Genomic DNA, 22,284 nt, shown 5'->3' with positions numbered 1-22,284 from the left:
AAATCAATATATTAACATTGTTTTTATTTACTTTAATGTTTAATGTTACATACCAGTAATAATATACATTGTATTATATTTTTTTTAAAGATGGGACTTAGTGAAGGAATTGTAATAATAAGCGCGATTTGTACATTGTGTGTTTATTTATAATACGTATCTACATTTTCTATTAAATTTTAAAGATTTAGTTTTTTTTTACCCTTAGAAACACATGTATGTTATATTGGCGATTAATACATACATGTCTACTTAATTAAGGTTATATATTGAATTAACATGTTTGTAGTTCGATGTTTCGATTATCTCGTTTTACACTATGAAAAAGAAACCATAGTCCCCAATATCGATCAATACATATCGATTAAAAATTAATTGGTTGTGATTTGTTCATGTTTTCGAATTAACGTTTTTTGAAAATTATATTTAACAACAACAACAATAATGCGCATTTGTATATTATGATATGTAGTATTGACTGAAAAATAAATGATATAGTCTCATCTACCTCTTATATTGTATTTTTAACATAAAAAAGGAAGTTAATTTTCAAAATCCTTTTTTTTTAATTGTTTACTAAATGTAGTATTTATAAACTAAATGTAGTATTGCCTCAAAAGGCTTCAGAAGTGATATTTTCGACAACAAATGTAATTATGAGCAAATTTTGATTTTCTTAAATATCTTAAAGTCAATATGTGTTCCTGGTAATCTCTTTATCTAAATCGTGATGTGAATACGCATGTCGCGTGTCGTTGATGATTAAATTAAACACCTCATCAATTATAAATTGTTTTTGTGCTAGATAAACAGTAGCTGCATTTCATTTATAACGGGATATGTTACATTACTTAATTAATACACTTTTAACTATACATAGCAACAAAATTTTCCTTTTTGATTTCCCAATGGGTTATGGTTTTCATGGGGATGTGACAAAATTAAACCGTTTGCCCCTTTCCCGGGCCGGGTAAATTATTATCATAATCGTGCCCGGCCCGGGAAAACCAAATACATAAACTGAAAAAATTGACGTCACATTTTACGTCATCAAAACTTCTAGCTGTAAAAGTGAAAGTAGGATTGTGGCACAATATCTTGATTTTATAAGTAGAACATAAGCGTAATTTCTACAAACACAGCTTAATTAAAATTTAAAGAAAAATATATTTCACTGAAAATAAATCGTGCTTCTAGATTATGTTGCATACACATAAAGGAAGCAACTATGTAGGAGATACTGTACAGTATTGTATAGTACAGTTGAATCTACATAGACGAAAGAAATATCAAAGTAAATGTTAGATTTTTCAGGTAGATTAAAGACATTAATGCACGTCATAGATGGGCAAGAAGGTAATAACTGGCCCTGGAATGAAAACGACCCTCGGGGCCCATTATTTATTTTGCGGGCCGATACTCACCTTTCGGCCCTACTTTGTCGTGTTTTAATATCTTATTATAGATCTACTGCAATTCGTTTTGTTATTTTATTACCTTTTCCAAATGTTTTTTCAAGTTATAGATATATGTCCGACGTCCGACTCATGAAAGAATATTAACATTCAATTTTGATCACTTCAAAATAATTTGAAATCTGCATCTGAATCGTGCTGCTCTTGTATACACTGTAACGCGTAAATATTGCTTTGTGTGTTAAGAAAATCATAACAGTGTTACTTTAAAAATGGGATATTGTGCAAACAGATATAATGTAAGAAATTCTGTTTCTGATAGTCATTAAACTATATTATATATATATATATATATATATATATATATATATATATATATATATATATATATATATATATATATCATGTATACAGGCTTTCAAGCGGGCCCTACTTTTCCCTACTTTTTTGTTTGACCCCTACATTTTTCTTGAAATGACCTACTATCCCTTCTTCTTTAAGAAAAAATCTCGAGGATAATTGTATTGATTTTGATATAATCTTTATCTCAAATTTAATAAGAATCAGATGCTAGTTTAATTGTAGGAAAAAGTTGATGGAAGTAGGTCATCAATGGTGCAAGAGGGGTTCCGTGATGAGGATGGTTGGGGCTGACGTGGCAGAATCAGCGACTTTAGGTGAGTTTGCTTCTATAGAATGTTACTTAGTGTTCAATGTGTTCAATTATTTTTAGCTCACCTGTCACAAAGTGACATGGTGAGCTTTTGTGATTGCTTTTTTTCCGGCGTCCGTCCGTCCGTCCGTAAACATTTACTTTAAACGACGTCTCTTCATATACCACTAAGCCAATTTCATCAAAACTTCACAGGAATGTTCCTTTGGAAGTCAACTTAAAAAAATGTTCAAAGAATTTAATTCCAAGCAGAAGTCTGGTTGCCATGCCAACCAAAAGAAAAACTTAAAATATCTTTTATTAGAAAACCGTAAGAGCTAGAGCTTAAATGTTTGGTATTAAACATCATCTAGTCAGTGTGTACCAAGTTTGTTCAAATAAATACCCTGGGTTCAAAATTGGCCCCACCCTAGGGGGTCATTGATTTTCCTTATTCGTACATAGTATCAACTTAAAAAATCTTCTTTTAAAACCCAAATAGCTAGAGCTTAGGTATTAAGCATGAAACATCTTCTAGTGCGTTTCAACCAAGTTTGTTCAAATAAAAACGTTTGGGTCAAAATTGGCCCCACTCAAGGGGGGTCATTGTTTTTCCTTTATGTATAAAGTAAAAACTAAAAAAATCTTCTTTAAAAATCTTTAGAGCTAGAGCTAAGATATTTAGCATGAAACATCTTCTTATAGGTGTCTACCATTTTTGTTCAAATAAGGGCCCTGAGGTTAAACTTGAACGAATCCAATTAGAAGCCGCTCGAATCATTTCCGGTGCTACTCAACTTGTTTCTCTTTCTAAACTATATCAAGAAGCTGCATTAGAACCACTCCAAACCAGAAGGACTAAGCACAAACTCATTCTTTTCTATAAAATGGTAAACTCTCTCGTTCCTCCCTATCTCTCAAATCTTGTTCCAACATCAGTTGGTAGTAAAACTCCTTATGGGCTTCGCAATTCTGAAAATATCAGAAACGTACACTGTAAGTCTCAGCTGTTTTCCAATTCTTTCCTTCCATCAACTATTAACGCTTGGAATAATTTAGCACCCGACGTCCGAAACTCATCCACTTTATCATCTTTCAAACCTGCTTTAAATAGAGACATAACAAAAGTTCCATCTTACTATTATACTGGAAGCAGAGAAGTGTCTATCCAACATGCTAGATTACGAATGCATTGCAGTTCTCTTAAAGAACATCTTTTTTCTAAAAATATCATCGAAAGCCCATTATGCACTTGTGGAGAAATTGAAGACACAAAACACTTTCTTCTTGCATGTCCAATTTATAGTAATCAAAGAACAACCATGTTTAACAACCTCAGCAATATCACACCAATCACTGAAAACATTCTCCTGTTTGGAAATGAATCTCTTGACTCGGACAAAAACGAAACTATTTTTAAACATGTGCAAGGCTTTATATCACATTCACAAAGATTTAAGCGCTAATTAAAACACACTATCGCTTCGTCCTTGAAAAAGACCCACACATCTCAAATCTTTCTTTCCCTCCTAACTTTACTCCATGGACTTTCCTTACCTTTATTTTCTCTCTTTGATAATAACTTAACTTCCAATGTTTTAAAAATCAAAACATTTTTCTTTTTGATTTTTTTGTCTGTTTTATCTGTATTTCTTTTTATTTAAAACCAAGTCTACCCTTTTGTTTATTTATTTTGTTCCGGTTCATAAATGTTTCAAATGAAGTAACATCGTCAGTGCAGATTCTCTTGACAAGACAGAAGCGAGGCTTAGTATAAGCTACAAAGCTTTATCCTCTATTCTGTATGCTATACTAACACAATGATTGTTTTTATTATATTTCTATTTGTTATTACTAGATTGTGTAAAATCGTATAACATGTGTGTAAATCCATTTGAAAAATAAATATTGTTTAAACCAAACTTGGCCCCGCCCCGGGGATCATTGATTTTCCTTATATGTATATAGTAAAACTTAAAATGATCTTCTGTTAAAAAAAACCAAAGAGCTAGAGTTAAGATATTAAGCATGAATTATCTTCTAGTGTGTGTCTACCAAGTGTGTTCAAATAAAAGCCCTTGGGACAGAATTGAACCCGCAGAGAGGGGGCGTCATTGTTTTTCCCTATATGTGTATAGTAAAAACTTAATAACTCTTCTTTGAGCTAGAGCTTAGATTTTTATCATGAAATATCTTCTAATAGGTGTCTACCAAGTATATTCAAATAAAAACCCCTGGGTTAGAATTGGCCCCACCCCAGGGGCCTATATACAGGTGAGCGATTTCAGGGCCATCATGGCCCTCTTGTTTATGTTTCATTTCAAACTTATAATAATATTTTTTTGTACACAGACTAACTTCTCAATTGTTTCATTTCAAAATTATAATATGTTTTTGTACACAGACAAGCTAATCAATTGTTTCATTTCAAAATTATTATATGTTTTTGTATACAGACTAGCTGCTCAATTGTTTCCCAATGATGCTTATGCTGAAGGACAATACTTGCCAACATCTTTGAGCATATATAGATTTTAGGCAATCTTTGGCATATTAGCAAGTATTGAATTTGCTTACTGTGATCATTTTGTCCTGAATTTTCATTGAATGAAAGATACTGGAAAAATGAAGTGAGTGTTTCTGAAAAATATGTATGCTTTAATAAGATAGAATTTGATAGCTTTAATACGGTGGGGAATTAGGAATCTTTTTTTTTACTCTCTATCTTTAAATATATATATAATTATACAATATGGCATAAATACTCATCTCTACCTTAGACCTACTTACATTTATCGCCAGTGCCATTAAGGTTCTTTTTAAATTTCAGTTTACTAACAATTTATTATTTCAGGTCCATTAATTTATAAGAATTAACTTTACGATGCGGAATCCCTATTGAGACACTGGTGACTGGTTTCCTAAATGAAGAAAATGCCATGGATATTAGTTGATAAGGGTCTGTATTTCTTTTTGCATAAACTTTGGAACAAAACGTGAGTAGAGAGTCCTACTTTCCCTACTTTTAGGCTCTGAAAATCAATACTTTTCCCTACTTTTTTTACAAAAGATTTTCTACTTTTATCCCTTCTCTTTAGCTCACCTGTCACAAAGTGACAGGGTGAGCTTTTGTGATCGGTTTTCGTCCGGCGTCCGTCCGTCGTCCGTCCGTCCGTTGTCCATCCGTCCGTCCGTCCGTCGTCCGTAAACTTTTACTTTAAATGACATCTCCTCATAAACCATCAAGCCACTTTTATCCAAACTACACAGGAATGTTCCTTTGGTGGTTCTCTTTAAAAATTGTTCAAAGAATTTAATTCCATGCAGAACTCTGGTTGCCATGGCAACCAAGAGAAAAAAACTTCAAATATCTTCTTCTAATAAACCTAAAGAGCTAGAGTTTAGATATTTGGCATGAAACATCTTCTAGAGAGTGTCTACCAAGTTTGTTCAAATAAAAGCCCTGGGGTCAAAATTGGCACTGCCAAAGGGGATCATTGATTTTCCCTATATGCATCAAGTAAAAACTTAAAAAACCTTCTTTTAAAGAACCCAAAGAGTTAGAGCTGTGATATTTAGCATAAAACATGTTCTAATGGATGTCTACCAAGTTTGTTTAAATAAGAGCCCTGGGGTCAAAATTGGCCCCGCCCCGGGGTCATTGATTTTCCTTATATGTGTATAGCAAAAACTTAAAAATTCTTTTTTGAAAAAAATAACAAATAGCTAGAGTTTAGATACTAAGCATGAAACATCTTCTAATGAGTTTCTACAAAGTCTGTTCAAATAAAAGCCCTTGGGTCAAAATTGGCCCCGCCCGGGGGTCATTCATTTTCCTTACATGTGTATAACAAAAACTTAAAATATCTTCTTTGAAAAAACTCAAATAGCATTTTCTTGTGTCTTCAAAGATTGTTCAAATAAAAGCCCTGGGGTCAAAACTGGCCCTGTCCCAGGTGTAGTATTGTCTTTGAATATATGTGTTAAGAAAAAACTTTAAAAAATCTTCTTTTAAAAAACCCAACGAGCTAGACCTTAGATGTTTAGCATGAAACATCTTCTAATGGGTGTCTATCAAGTTTGTTCAAATAAAAGCTCTGGGGTTTAAACAAGCCCCGCTGCGGGGGCTTATATACAGGTGAGCGACTTCAGGGCCATCATGGCCCTCTTGTTTGTTATTGCCACTTGAAGCCTGTATATAACAATACACACGCATGTATTTTCATTTAAATAAAGTATGCAGTCTTAAATTCATGTTAGAATGTCGGTAGAAGGAAACTAACAAGTGTACATGGACAAAAAACGACAGTATTTGATTACAAAAATGTAAATTATAACACGACTATTAAAAATGTATGTAAATTAAAAGTAAAAAAAAAACACACACAGAAAACGTATCCAATGTAAATTGTTATTACTGTAATTTATAAAAATATGTATACATATACACATACATATTATATTATCTGTTTATTGCGTGTGTTTCTGTTTTATTTACAATACTTGACTTGAAGAATGGTTACAAATAACAAATAACGACTGATTGTGGTTCCACTTATAATACAATATATCTAATTTATTAAACATATCAAAATATTAAACATCAATCTTGTAAAGAACATTTTTTTTCTGAATGAATGTCTTCATGCACATTTTTTTTCTGAAAGAACGTCTTATATTAATGTACTTTATACAACAACAACAATACATTTTAGATTGACATATACATGTATACGTGAAAGTACAGGTGTAAAATAAATAATATTTAAAAAAAAATTAAAAAAATATATTGATTATTATCGCTCTACGACTGTTAAATGGAGGTTGAACATTGTATATATAAATACGTTCCATCATACAGTACATACAGAATTGCAATTATATCATATATTTTATTACGTTTGCTTTTTAGTTAAGTTGTATAGTAAAAGTGTTTACAAACTGGTCAATAGATTGTAATAATTTTGCAAGAATATATTGAAATACAAAAAACGAAAATATATTTAACAAATACGTCGCAAAATATACTACATTGTATCACCAATTAACTAGAGTCTTGCGCAAGGCAAAAGTTTCATATATAAATTTACCAAATTTGCAAAATTTAGCAGTGTATGCCTATTAGAAGACTGCATCAATTTAACAAACTTATGAACACTTGGACTAATTAAACGTTTCCTTAAGTGTAAATAAATCGGACATATTAACACAAAATGGTATTCGTCCTCTACGTCATTTTTATCAAATAATAGACATAAATGCTGGTTTCTATCCACACGATTTCTGCCATGCCGACTAACTTCAATATTCAGCTGATGAGACGAAAGGCGTAATCGAGATAGAACAGTTCTAAACTTACTAGGAAGAATATCCTAATACATTTCAAAATCGATTGATCTTTTAAACTCTTTATATAAAAACAAAGAGCCGCTCAATGCAATTTGGTTACACCAAGATTGTTTAAATATATCAAGCACCCTTTCTTTAAACAACAGGTGAAATGTTTTAAGATTTACACAATCTGGATCGTGAAACACATGTGAAAACCCATGACTGTCTAGTAACTTTTTAACATTAACAAGCCAATTAGTTTTACCTTTATTTAATTGATTCAACATGTCTGCATAAATGTAATTTGAAATAATGTTTTTACTTTGCACAAGATTGCACCAAAACTTTATAATACGACACTATCGATTGACAAAAAGAGGATAGCGTCCTAGTCCGCTATAAATAGCTAGTTTAATAGTGGATGTCTTCACACTTACACGCCTACAAAAATTGAGATTGACTTTCTCAATATTATAAAGAGTACCATAGCCCCAAACTTTACAAGCATAGTTAAGCCAAAAGTGTCAAACATGTGACATTGAATTGAATGAGCGATAGTAAAATTCTTTAAATATATCAACAGTAAATTTAAAGCCTTAAAGTCTTTACCAATTAGTGTATCTTAGTTTACTTTAAAAGAGCCGTTGTAAGAAAACACAGTGTCCAGGTAATTAAAATTATCGGCAACTTCAACAGAGGAGTTCGCGTAATGCCAGTGCTCGTCGGGTCTTATATTACCTCGCTTACGGAAAACCACAACCTTAGTTTTTTTCAGTATTGACAATAAGACCCCAGCGATCACAATATAATTATAACAAGTCAAGCTTGCATTGAAGATCAACGGGAGTATTACCAAAAAGCACCATTTCATCAGCAAACAACATAATGACTAGCATGATTTCATCAATATTTAAACCACCCGACGGGTCATCATTCAGAAAAAGTTGAAGATCTTCTAAAAAAATAGAGAAAATAAAACAGGGGAGAGAACTTTGCCTTGCTTTAGACCGACCACGCATTCAAAATAATCAGAGAAAGAGTTACATTCCTTGATACATGTTTTAACAGAGGCATACATATTTTTGATTATCCTAAGAAATTTGCCATTGATTCCTAGTTTATATAGTTTATACCACAAGTTACTATGATTAACACTGTCAAAAGACTTCTTTAAATCGATAAAACCACAATATAATCTACCTTTATCGTTCAAAACTTTATTTACAACAGCATTCAATATAAAAATTGCGTCGACAGTTGATCTTCCAGACATAAAACTGCGCATCACTGACTACATTTTGTATGTTATTATCATTATTCATACGGTTAAACGCTTGTTAACTACGCTCGAAAAGATTTTCGAAAAACAGCTTACTAGAATGATTCGTCAAAAAGATTATTTTTCTTAAATAATGGTACCAAAATACCCTTTGTCCAGGGAAATGACCAGTATTTAATATTGCAATAAAAATGTCGACCAGATAACACTTCAAAATATCAACAGTTTGTATAAAATACTCATTTATTAAGTTATTACCCCCATACGATTTGTTAATTTTTAACCCGCGATTACAAACTCAACTTCAGCAACTGTAATAGGACAATCCAGTTTAGCGAAGTTACATGACGTATCGTTAAAATCGTGATCATTATAGAACGTAACAGATTCTAGATCATTCAAAGTTACAAGATCTTCCTGCAACGACGAAAAAAAGTTTTAAAAAATTATCAAAATCGATAGAACGCGCAGGATTATTTTTCTTTATATAAAAAAGCGCCATAAGTTTTTGGCTTAGAATAACGTAAATTTACAATTTGACGGCATTTCGCTGCTTCGAACTCACGCTTTTTCTTTCGAGTAAGTCGTTTATTTTTATTTTTTTCGTACACATATCATGACGTGTTTCTACACATTTTACCCGATAAAAATTGTTCAATGCGTTTATGTAGGGATTGCGCGCATTGCGACAGTCCTGGTCAAACCAGTCTGCTTGTTTACAAAATGGTTTATGGTCGCTATAACTGTAGGGATTTTGTACTTCTAAATAACGGATCAGCAATTTCTCGCATAATTGACGTAAAATTGTCAATGTTAGCGTCTATAGCACTTGGATTATTATTGTCAATATTATTAACAACCTGATTTAAGTCCGGCAGTTTTCCTATAATACCTCTACGGAAACCTTCCGTTAGATCAGGGTTCCACTTAACATGGGTTCTCTTAATATGCACATCGTCAATTACATCTATTGCTGTTTTATATAAAATGTTAAATGATAACTTGGCATGATCTGACCATCCACAAAAAAGGGTGGACCGTAAAATTGGTTACACAATACATGTCACTATTATACAATAACACATGTATGACAAGTAAATGTAAAATCATTACTATTATATAATCGACCGTTAGCAATCCCTTAGCACGTAGATTTACATAGCTCAATTAATTTTAAACCAAACATATTACAAATGTTATAAACTGAGTCACGTGACAAGGGAACATCAGGTAAATAGTTGTCATCGTCAATGAAATCAAAGTTACGATCACATACAATATAATCTGCACGAGCGCCCGTGCGTGAGTTCCAGTCACCAAAAATAAACACTTTGCCCTGTGAGTGAAAATCATTAATATCAGTTTGCAATAATGTGAAAAAGTCGACATCTAATAAATTATACATGGGTGAATTTTCTGGCCGTATATAAATACCAGAAACAAAAATGTCACTGTCAACATGACCATATAATACTGTCAAAATGATTTCTCACGATCGACACGCCATTTACTATTGTATTTCTAATATAGAGTGCAACACCTCCGCTGCATCGTCTGGCCCGCCTGTTCTGATATTTACGAAATAAATTAAAACACGTATATCCATCAATGTCAAATTTTGAAGAGCTATCAGCCCAGGTTTCAATTTGAAGAGCTATCAGCCCAGGTTTCATATAGGAAAAAATGTCATGTTCACACAAGTAACTTATAAAATTGGTATCTTCAAGTTTAGTTTTGGTTAAACCGTACACGTTCCATGAAGCAATTTAATACCAGCCTCCGCGCAGTACTATTGGTTTCCATTATGCACTGGGTGGCCGTTTATGTATAACGTGTCTTAGCTAAGCCAAGCACGTTTGCCGTTACGTATGCCTGCTTTAATTTTGGAAGATGAGATCTACGGCGATCAGCAATTTTCTTGGGAAATTGTTCAAAAACAAAAAAAATCAGTGCCCTTTAACTTGCCCTTGCTATCCTTAAACGAAGTAAATTTAGCGACAATATTTATAGGCTTGTTGTGTACCCTTGACGTTTTATTGCCCGTCCTTTGTACCCGTTCAAGACCAATGCTGTCCACAGTATCTTGAGCCAGCTTTAATTTATCTACCATGAACTGACGTACAATTCTCTCGCAATCTTCGGGTTTCTCGTGCTGGGACTCTTGTATATTTGAGAACACTAAACTGTTTTTCATTGACTGAGATTGTACATATAACAAATTGTCCTCAATATTGACCTTGTCTGACTGCAGTTTTGATATTTCACATTGCGCTTGAGAGAGAATTGAAGGCTTTCAATTTCGTCGGTCAATTTGGTCGCCTTTTCTTGTATATTATTCTTATTGTCATACACTAATGACCACAGTTTCTTAAGATCAGACTCAAAGTTTGTAACATTTTTTCTAAAGAGTCGTGAGTACTGAGACGCTTATCTATAGCCATGATTCACTTGTCAATCCCTTTTAGATAGTTAAGTATATCTGTACTGGAGGATGGGGCAGGGCTAGACGTGTTGTCATCATGTACCTGATTATCCGCCATGTTTTAGTGTTGTATACTATTGTCTGTTTCTGCACTACACTATCTTTTAAGGTAACATTTTCGAAGAGAATATTATTGACTGAATGCAAAGTGTCACTTACGCTTAGACTAAGTCCGCCATTGTTTACTTTCGCCGGGCTATCATCGCTACTTCCACTTTTTCGTTTCCATTTGTTTGGCTTTTTTGATTATCCCATTAAAAGTTATCAAACAAGTCCTAGCACAATCCACCAAGAAACACATAAAATCATAACAAATCACAGAAAGAACTTTCAAAAAGCATTTTTCATGGTATTTTAAAGAATACGGGGTCAAAATGTCCAGTCACTTTAAGTGGTCTAAGTGTCTTAGGGGTCTAAGTGTCATGGGTCGAGATGTCTTAGGGGTCGATCTGTCAAGGGATCGAGATGTCATAGAGTCATCTCTACTTGACCGTAGACGAGAAGGGACACAAATATTTCTAGCATGTAGCAAGAAACAAGACACTATTGTGAGGATCATAGAGGAAGCCATATTTGCTTCAAAATGCTACACTTCTATTTTCTTAAGACAGTTCAAACTGAGTTAGTAATTTCCATCGCTCAGTTTTTCAAAATATAAACTCATTTCGATTTTCGGAAACTGGAGTGCAATTGCATAAAAATATGGAAAAAAAAACATTGAATATTTCACACTTCAAATAAAATGTATTTATAAAACACCATTAAAAAGAGAAAATAAGAATCCCTAAAGAAAGCCAAACACGGCAAAACTGAAAATGTTGCAGGCTCGGTTTGATTGAGCCTGTTCATTGACGGTACTGCCAAGTGCAACTACCGTCCACGCCCCCTAGCACCGGCTTAAGCAGAATTCAACATTTAACATGAACTGGTAAATTTTGAATTTTGAAGCATCCACAGATGTGTTCACATGGCGGTTATCATGGAACCTTCAATGTGACACGTAAGTGCCATTCCATGAAGAGCGGCATATGGTCCCCAAGTAAAAAAATGGTTGTGCCCTAAACGAGAAAAAAAATGGGCGGAACTGAATAAAATGGAATTTTGAAAAAGGATCAGAGGTTGTGAAGCCTGCATATCATAGATAAGACGTCAAAAGACAAATTTAAAAAACAAGCCACATATCCTAAGGGTGATTCAACAGTATTCAAGCATGGGGAATACTGGAACCACCCAACAAGAAAATAGCCGAATAGAAATAACTAAATTACCACAAGCTCAAGAATTATGTGCTTAACGATCTTTAAGGATCGGAAATATAACATTCCTGATTGAATGTACGGGGCGACATCTTACAGCCTCCAAACGGCACAAACAACGCTGATGTTGCGATAAAATAGAGAAAATAAGAATTAAGTCAATATTAACGATTAAAACAAGGTTCTTCTTCGAAAGTGTTGAGTTGCTTTGTTGTCGGCGATGAGATCGACTCTTAATTATCACATTTCCGCTTTTGCTAGAGGATTTACTTTAAAATATGTTATCTAAGTGATTTTATTTTTCTTAGATGTAAATTATGCTTGAGAAATCGGTGAAGTATTAAGTATCCTATTCATATTACTTTCAAATTTGTTTAAAATGGTAAATGATGCTAAAAACTCATCCCGAAAATATCTGTACCTTTGGAAAGATGAACATTATAAACTCAAAGCATCAAATTGTTTTCTTACCAGATTGTGGAATATCCATTCATGAAGAGGCAATGTTGAGTTCAAGAATTTCAAAGGGATCTGAAGCACCTCCAAAAATGTACCCATGGCATGTTACATTCAGATCTACGGGAGTAAGTACAACGATATATTATTAAGAATGTGTAAAGTGTAAAACGTAAAATATATAATCTTTTAAGAGAAAAAATGCCTCATGATTTCTTTATTGGTATGACCTTTGTAGGAAGAATCGCAGTCAAATATTTGAGGATCTTTGCCGCGTAAGCGTACTCTGCGTTTGTATTTCCATAATATTAAGTAATTGATAGTTTGAATCATTATCATTCTTAAATAAGTCGAGAAAAACTCTACTGAGTTAAGACTTTTTCCATTGCTTAACTTATGATGCAATCATATTTCAGTGAGTGTTTAAAGCTTATTTTAAATTACGCAGTAGAATAGAAACGAAGCGAAACCTTTTCCACTGTGTAAATTAAACTGCTTGTGTTTTGTAAAATCATGCTTAGCAACTGACAGTTGTTGGAAATCTTACAATATCCGTTTTTACGTTTATATGAAAATGTTACCAGGGATTTAATTAAATGCAAAAAGTGACAAATTCAGACTCGAGTTGCTTATTTTATATTGGCGTATACATAGATAACTTTATTTTTATGGTGCTAATCGAACAAGACCGTTCGAATCTGCAACTTAACATACGATATATACGGTCAGGCCTTCGGCACATCCCATTATAAGGTTTTCTGTGGAATTGAGGCTTGGGTTTACAGATGCCAGCTGGAAAAGGCAAGAATTGAGCTGAAATGACCATTTATAGTACAATTTTGAGCGCAACGTCTGTAAATACCAGAGAATTCACGGCGTACACACCTTTACCAGCGGACACTCGGTCAGAGGCCCTAACAACATATAATCAACAATACAACCATGTGAAATGTTGTTTGAAATTTGGCTAGGGCCTGCAGGGGTCATCCAGGAATGGCGAGAGTTCAGCTGAATAACCATTTATAGTAGGATTTTTTGCTAATTGTCAACGAGTTTTCCCAACAGACACACCTCTACCACCGGCCACCCGGACACACCATGCACATATTAATTAGCCGTGGTTTTTATTATTCTGGCTAGCCGGAATACCCTTAGATTGAGGTGATTAGTAATACAATTTGCAATTAACCAATAATCTCTGTTACAGGTTCTACTGTATCATCTTTAGCTTGCCGGTTCAGTCGGGACAGGATTCCAACTAGACGGAGTAGCCGGAACAGCCGGACTAGACAAGCAAACCTGTGTTCCGGTCGCTCCGGATGTTCCGACTGTCTCGCTAACTTTACGGAGATATCGGAATCATTTATTGTAAATTTTAACAGTAAAAAATTTGCATACCAATTAAACACATAATTAGTGTTATCATTATTTGTCTAGTGTATGTCTGCAGAAATAAACATCTCTTTTCATTGCTTTTTACAAGAGAAACATATGTATTCACTCCAGATAATATATAAATGGCAGTGCATTGTTATTTTCTGTAGATGATGTTCTATAGCCTTGAAACGTTATTTACAGATTCGTATAAAAATAACCAATGCTCTCAAAATGCAAACCAAAGAAGAAAAAACATTGATATTGTACGATTTTAAATTTGTTCTTTATTCATTTTAACTATTGCCTTTAAAAGTTCTTGCAGAACTTTGAATCCTTTGTACGAAGGGTCCCAAATGAAAACAAAGTTATGAAACTGCATTGGAAAAGATAACAAATTTCATAGGGTGAGAATATCCTTATGTGGGAAACTATTCAAAAGAGTGTAAGGACATACATTTGCTTTTACAAATTATTTTAATATTTTTATTTTTTTAATAAAAATCTTGAAAGGGATTGTAAAATCCTAAATAATACGTGTTCGTTTCAGTAAAAAAGCATAATGTCGTCCTTTTTGTACATTTTTTGAAAGGCTTGTTCATAAGGGATTCCGTTGTATTGTAAGGCATTCTTTAGGGTTTCCTCCATTTGCATGAAATTAATTAAAACTAAAAATAAAGTTAAAAAATATACAAAAACTAAAGAATAAAATTTAAAACTTAAATTTATTCTAAATTGCAAGGATGCGTCCAGAAAAAAGGTGTTTTGTGGTGGGACATTGATTTCACAGAGTTTCGTTGTCACTGCTGCTCATTGCATTGAGGAGTTCAGCAAGGTCTTTGGTGTTGATTTTGAGGCAAAAAATGTAGAACTTTTACTTGGTAAATATAATTAGTTTTAAAATTATGTAATAAATGTTTAAAGTATAAAAATAAAATTTGAATTTTGTGAAATATTCAATACATGAATAACAAAAATCTAATTGGACACCAGGGACATTTTAGTAGGTTCTGGCCATTGTTTTCTCGTTTAGGGCATACACATTTATTAACTTGGAGACAATAGCTCGTTTAATATGGAATGACACAAACGTGTCACATTGAAGGCTCAATTATAACCGCTGTAGGAACACAGCTGCGGATGTTTCCAAATTCAAACTTTCATCAGTTCTGTGTTTAAATGTTGCATTCTACATAAAACTTTGCTAAGGGACATGGACGGTAACTTCAACTGTCCAGTATAGTCCATAAACTGGCCGTTTTTATTAGAGTTTAATGTGTACCTTAGGGATACTGTTGTTTCTCTGTTTTATTACTAATTTTATTTATTAAGGGGTGTACACTTCATTGTTAAAATTATGGCTTGTTTAGTAAGTATTATGTATTGGAGAGCAAGCTTGTAATGTGATAACCCTCTTGTATTTTTATGTAATCTTTCGGCAATGCGTAGTTTACAGCAATCATATAATAATAATATAGCAACCGTTTTAGGCAATAACACGATACAAATATTTAAATCACATAATGAATTTGTTTCAGGTTTATGCACTTGAAACCCATTTCAAATCTTTACTTTTCAAGAACCATTATCGTCTGTTTACATCAATAATTTTGAGCGTTTGAATTTTAATTAAAAAAACACAAATAAGCTACTTCATTTTTTAAATACGATTACCTAAATTTCTTCTTTTTTCTGATATTAATTAAGGTACCACAGATTGTCTAGGAACTCAAAATGATGGATCAGAAGAACCTTACGAAGTTTTACTGTTCATCCAACCAAATTACGAAGACAGAGGAGGTTATGATAATGATATAGCACTGATAGAATTGGATAGACTGGTTGAATACACCGATGATATACGTCCTATATGTGTTTGAACCGGCGGAATACAATGACAGGGTGTTTCTAGAAAACAGTAGCTCCTTCGGTCGCGTGATTGGGAAAGTCGCTGGCTGCGGTTCAACAAGATCTAATGGCAGATCGATGCCCCAGAGACTGAGGGTAGTTATTAAACAGTTGTTTACAGATGTAAAGCTGTCATGGTTTACGAGTGTTACTTTGCTGCTTTTTTTTAAATATAAAGACGTTTTTTGATCGCAGAATGAGTTATGAAAAAAACATATTCCAAGATTTAAAGATCCTGTTACTCAATTTTTAATGATTTTATATCATAAATATAATGCTCAAAATTAATGAAGATTTATCAATATTGTAAGTTCAAAAAAGCATTATTTGTAAAAATATAACCGAATTTACATTTCATGTTAATAAAGGGAGGTCATTAGAAATTTATTTTCTATAAAGACTAAGTCAAATTTTTCAATAAGAAATGAATGCATATATTTTAATGATTACGTATAATGTAGACAAATATTTGCAGTACATATTTTACATATTCTTCATGTTTTAAACTTGATTTAGAAGCATACATGTATATGCATGTATAAAATTCACGTAGGTGTGGTAACAACCTTCTATATTACAACATACAGGATCATTAAGGAATCATATGACCGATTGTAAAAGTACAGTCTTTGTAAATGTGATAGACTAACGTGAGATATTCACGTTAACATAGATAGTTCGTGTATGTATAGAAATTGAAAAAAAACTGTATATATCAATGACAGCAATGCATATAAATGTACTGCACCTGTCAAAAACAATTGAAAAATAAATATTATCTATTTATTGCTGAACAGGTTTAAGATCGGATTACATCGATCAGGTACCGAAACTCAGCAACCAACTTTCAGAATGCTATTAACAAATACGTTCATACCTAAACAAAAAACGTTCCTGTCATTAAATACAAACGAACATAAAACCATAACTATGACAGAAACACAATTCGTATTTGTATGTTTCAATGTTAAAATGTAATTTTAAAAACATCAACGATGACAAAGTAATATATTAAATGATGAATGAAATTACTTATATTTTGATATTTTAATTTAGTTAAAGTGTTGTTGTTCATATTTTTTAGTTTAAGGCATTTTATAACAGAGAACCATGTCTTGAATCAATGGGCAATGAACGCCATAGACTCACTGGCACAATGCTTTGTACTCGGGTTGCATTCATTGAAAGTCACCCTTTCTTAATTATCTTGTTTTTCATATTTTTTAGTTTAATGCATTTTACAACATTAACCTATTTCATATTAAAGGATGTATATATTCCCTATGTGGACAGAATGACATGTCTTGAATCAATGGGCAACGAACGCCATAAACTCACTGACACAATGTTTTGTGCTGGGAGTGATGTAAGTATTATATATTTGTAAGAATTGGTTTCATTACATCGAACATACTCTAACGTTGAGTACTTCTATTTTGCTTTGAAATAAAATGAGAATTGTAAGACAATTGATGGAACAGGGTAAAGTGTGTATAGGACACGTACTGTTTTTAATCTGATAGCCTAGTAATGTTTAACATTAATAACATTCATTTCTCAAATCACTCATTAACATTTCGGATAAAAAGAAAAAACGCACAAACATAAAAATAATGATATTATCTGGCAAATGAACCAATATTTGTCGACATTTTCTATTTCTTTGCAAAACGTATAAAAAAGCACAATGACGTTCATGTATTTTTTAATGTTTAAAGTTTAGCTGCCTGGCAAACATTCATTTATTTATCATAATTTAATTTAACAAGCAACAATACCTTACATTTCAAAATACTAATATGCTGGAAATTGTAACAAAAAACTCAATATATGCGCGATTTGAGTAAATAAAATAAATGTAATTTTTTTATCATTCACCTGCATGTGACGCCATTTGCCAGTTGTTTTATTTTTTTCTTCCCAACTAAAGCTTGCTAGAACTGGGGACAGTTGCGAAGGGGACAATGGAGGCGGCTTAATCATGGCAACGAGTACAAGATGGGTTCTTACTGGAGTCGTTTCTTGGGGCAAGGGATGTGATGTGGATAAACACTACGGTGTTTACACAAACGTTGGCATGTTCTATGATTGGATAAAGAGTATTACAAATTTTAACGAAGAGGAGGTGCTAGACTTTATCAATCATTATTGACCTTGAATAGTGCATACATGCTGATATATGATGAACTACAGTATAAGTCATTTGCTATTCTATATTAACAGGCGCCATATATTGATTATTAACGTGCATGCTTTACTTATGATGTTTTACTACGTGTAAACGTTATTGTTTGTTTCACTATGGATGAAACGAATAAAATATGTTTCATTATTGCTTTTAAGTTTATACAAATTTATTTCTAGTTCAATTGTATGCTAAAAGCTTATTGCAACATTCTCGTATCCGTTTCTGGAACCAATTAGTACTAAGGAATGAATGTAAAATTTCTTGCTTAAGAAAACATGGTTTGTACTCGCGCGGTCAGCAATCCATAGATTACTAGTCCGACGCGCTAACCTTTCGGCCAAGCTGCCATGCTTTTCTTGATTTTGTTAAAACAGGTCAAAACCAGTCATTGATTTTTATTCATATGTGTAACTTACCAGGAGCAATAACAGGGACAACTTTATAAAAACATGAAAATATGAAGGGTTTTTTTTTCATCTTTAAACATTTGATGCATTATTGAATTTTAAAGAAAAAAAGTTTATACGATATGAGTCAAATATTTTTTTTTAAATACAAGAATATTTTTTAAACGTTTAATCATAAAATTACATAGTTCGCATGACTTCGTTATCCTAAATAACATGTAATGTAGTTGTCAGGCGATTAAAGGGCGAACGACAAATTTCACACGTGAAGCTCTTTATAAACATTTTTTTTTTTAAAGTCTATAAATATTTCTTCAGGTTAATGGATGTAAGAACATCTTCATGACAAAGTCCATTATAATCATAACCTTTTACGTTATTAAGATTAACTTCGCACAACACTGTCCATTCCCTCCATAATTTGTTTGTACTCATGATTTTGTATATGTATAATCATACAGAAGGAATGTTTCCATGACTACTGTTTAATAAAACAATGTTCCGTCGTCCTAATTAACATGTTTAAGTATATATTTCAGACCTATTTCTAGCAACATGCAAAATATTTTATTCTCAACTAATCATTTGTCGAAGATCGAAAAACAGGTTGATTATTTCCACAGTTTGTGTTAAATCTGAACGGGAGATGAACATTGCAAACAAATTAAGCGCTGAATTAGAATATGTTTTAAATCTTTTCATATTGCTAAACTATCTCTAACTTTGATTGTTTCTGCAGTGTAGTTATTAAAATTTTAAAATTATAAGTAACCTTCGCCGCTTGTGAAATGTTACAAAATTATTTTTAAAACAAGAATCTGTGTTTGACAAACACAAATGCCCCCACGCTCACTGTTGTCAATAATTTAACTTTAGAGAGTGAAGTAGCTAATTTGTATGGAAGAAAACCAATCATGTGTAGAAATCTGTAATTGGCACCCGTGACCTTGACCAACTGACCCCTACCTCTATTAAAAGAAAAATATCATGCAACTTATTTTCCTACAAAATATGAAATAAATATGTTAATAAATAAAGGTTATATGGGCAAAAGTGTAAAAAAAATCTATTTTTTAGCACTGGTGACCTTGACCCAACTGACTCCTAACTCCATCCAAAGGAAGAATATCATGCAACTTATTTTTCTACCAAATATGAAATAAATCTGTCAATATATAAAGGCTGTATGGGCAAACGTGTAAAAATCTATTTTAGCACTGTTGACCTTGACCCAACTGACCCCATCCAATCCAAAGGAAGAATACCATGTAAGTTATCTTCCTACCGATTATAATACAAATCTGTCAATAAATAAAGGCTGTATGAGCAAAAGTGTAAAAATCTATTTTTTAGCACTGGTGACCTTGACCCAACTGACCCCTACCTCCATCCACATGAGAATACTTCGATTTTCTGTTCCTACAAAATATATATATATAGAGATGGACAATACATAAATAACACATGTATGTGGATAGCAGTAAAAATATCACCCCGAAGAAAATACTAGACTGGTTTGATTTTGTGAAAATGTTCATCCTTACGGCATTTTTAGTACAAGCAGGTAGTACCTGGGCTTACTAACCTATTTCGAGTACGCTGAATTCATTTTTTGCTCTACTACAGCTGTATTTTGAGTCCTTGACCTTAAAAAATCAATTTCAAAATGGCCACCATTGAATTATTTTAATTTTACTTTAATTTTTCCATGGGCGAGATATATACATATTTTTGGCATTTTAATTAAAGGCTTTGTTAATTTTAGTCTGCTGAAGTGAGGATGGGAAGAATATATGCAAAAACAATAAAATTTATTGCGGCAGCCAACTTGGATTTCAATTTGACAATTTCTTATGTTTTATATACTGTTTTATATACTGTATTATAGTTAACAAGCACAAGAAGACATTTTACCAGGCATGCTTTCTTTTATTAGAAGTGCAGTGATACTTATTAAGACTTCCAAGCGCAGATTTTGAAAAACATCCATTAGAACTACAAACTTTATGGTGCAAAAAGGTCACAATTTATACCCTAATGCAACGTAAATGAGAGTCATATTTGCGTTCACTTTGTCATTGAGATGTTTTTTTATACTCCTAAGAATACAATGCATGTTTTTTAAATTATTCTGATGTTTCTTTTTTTAATTGGATTTATATCGCCCTGAGGGCGACCTGCTCACATGTCTGTTCGTCTGTCTATCTGTCTGAGTGTCCTTTTGTGTCAGTTAGGGATATTTGCGATCACAATTAGGCATTTAGATAAATTACGTATACTCCCAACCTATAGGATGAATCATTGGTTATGGGAGGCAAAGGCTGCTTTTGGAGTAAGAAACAAACATGAAGATAACAGACATCTTCACAAATCAGTAAGAGCGTGTCCCTGTCTGTCCGTTTTTAATCCCGTCCATATCTGTCATTTTTGGATAGATTTTGAAATAAATTGCATTAATGTGTGGCACATTGATACAATGTTATAAGAAACTTAGAAAGACCTTAAAAACTTATACGGCCTATAACGGATTGGGAAATGATGTACTTAATATTATTACTTAATCTTCAAACAGGGATAGCATGAAAAGTGTTTGGTTATTTCTTATGTCAATGTCAATTACGCAAGAACATGTACTGGGACGTGTAGTGATTGAGAGCCAATTCAACAGTCCAAAGATCAGGGTCATGTCTATCAAGAAGTTTGTAAAAGTTCATTAGTCGGGAACCCGGTTAACAATTTTTCATGCACGACATGATATTTAAAAAAAGTCTTAGTATTTTCAAAAGTAATATAGGAATCCAGGCTGGCATTAGAATACTGTAAAACACTTATTATTCGCCGAGAAATTTAAATTTTCGCTAATATATCGCGAATTCATATTTTCTCGCGAAATATTTCACTTTGTCATACACGTCTGTCCGAAATGAACAATATCCGAAAAATGCGTAAAAGCATGGATATATATCTGCGGGAAAATTATCGAAACCAGTAGATATTCAAGTGTTGCAGCAATATACATATCGTTCAGATTACTAGTATGAAATATTTACCTGGAACAATTTGGTATTATTGAGGAATTGGAAAAAAACTTCATCGCTGCATATTACCTGTGTCAAGGAAAGTAACTGTGACTTGCACTAGAAATTAAGTAAAACAAATTTTAATGCGTCTCACAAATTTTTTAAAATGGTATTTCTAACAGATTGTTCTAATTAATGTGAAAATTTCTGTCCAAATTAATTGATTAACTTAAATTTCCAACACAATTTATCAAAGCCATGTCTATTGAACAAAACCGGCCTTTTTCTTACGATTTTCAGAATAACTGTTTTGGTATTTGGAACAAATACTTTCAGCACCTGCGAGTTGGTTTTGTAACATTTCTATTTATGTATCCTATTGTATTGTACTACAGTTTTAAGCCGGAGGGTAAACATAATCGTTTACTACATGTTAGGCAAATTACAGTACCGTTTAATTGATTTTCGTCTGCTTGCCTTTGAATGGCTAATCAGTGAAACTTTAACACATTGCAA

General features: G+C 32.8%; 1 pseudogene; it reads left to right on the top strand.

The window, feature by feature from the left end:
• Nucleotides 1-12,808: 12,808 nt before the first annotated feature.
• Nucleotides 12,809-18,487, top strand: LOC132756845 (coagulation factor IX-like; annotated as a pseudogene).
• The last annotated feature ends 3,797 nt before the right edge of the window (nt 18,488-22,284 follow it).

Source organism: Ruditapes philippinarum, unplaced genomic scaffold (genome assembly GCF_026571515.1).
Source record: "Ruditapes philippinarum isolate M1 unplaced genomic scaffold, ASM2657151v2 ctg598_1_1_1_1, whole genome shotgun sequence".
Lineage (NCBI taxonomy): Eukaryota > Metazoa > Mollusca > Bivalvia > Venerida > Veneridae > Ruditapes > Ruditapes philippinarum.
This window is presented reverse-complemented; position numbering and strand designations above follow the sequence as displayed.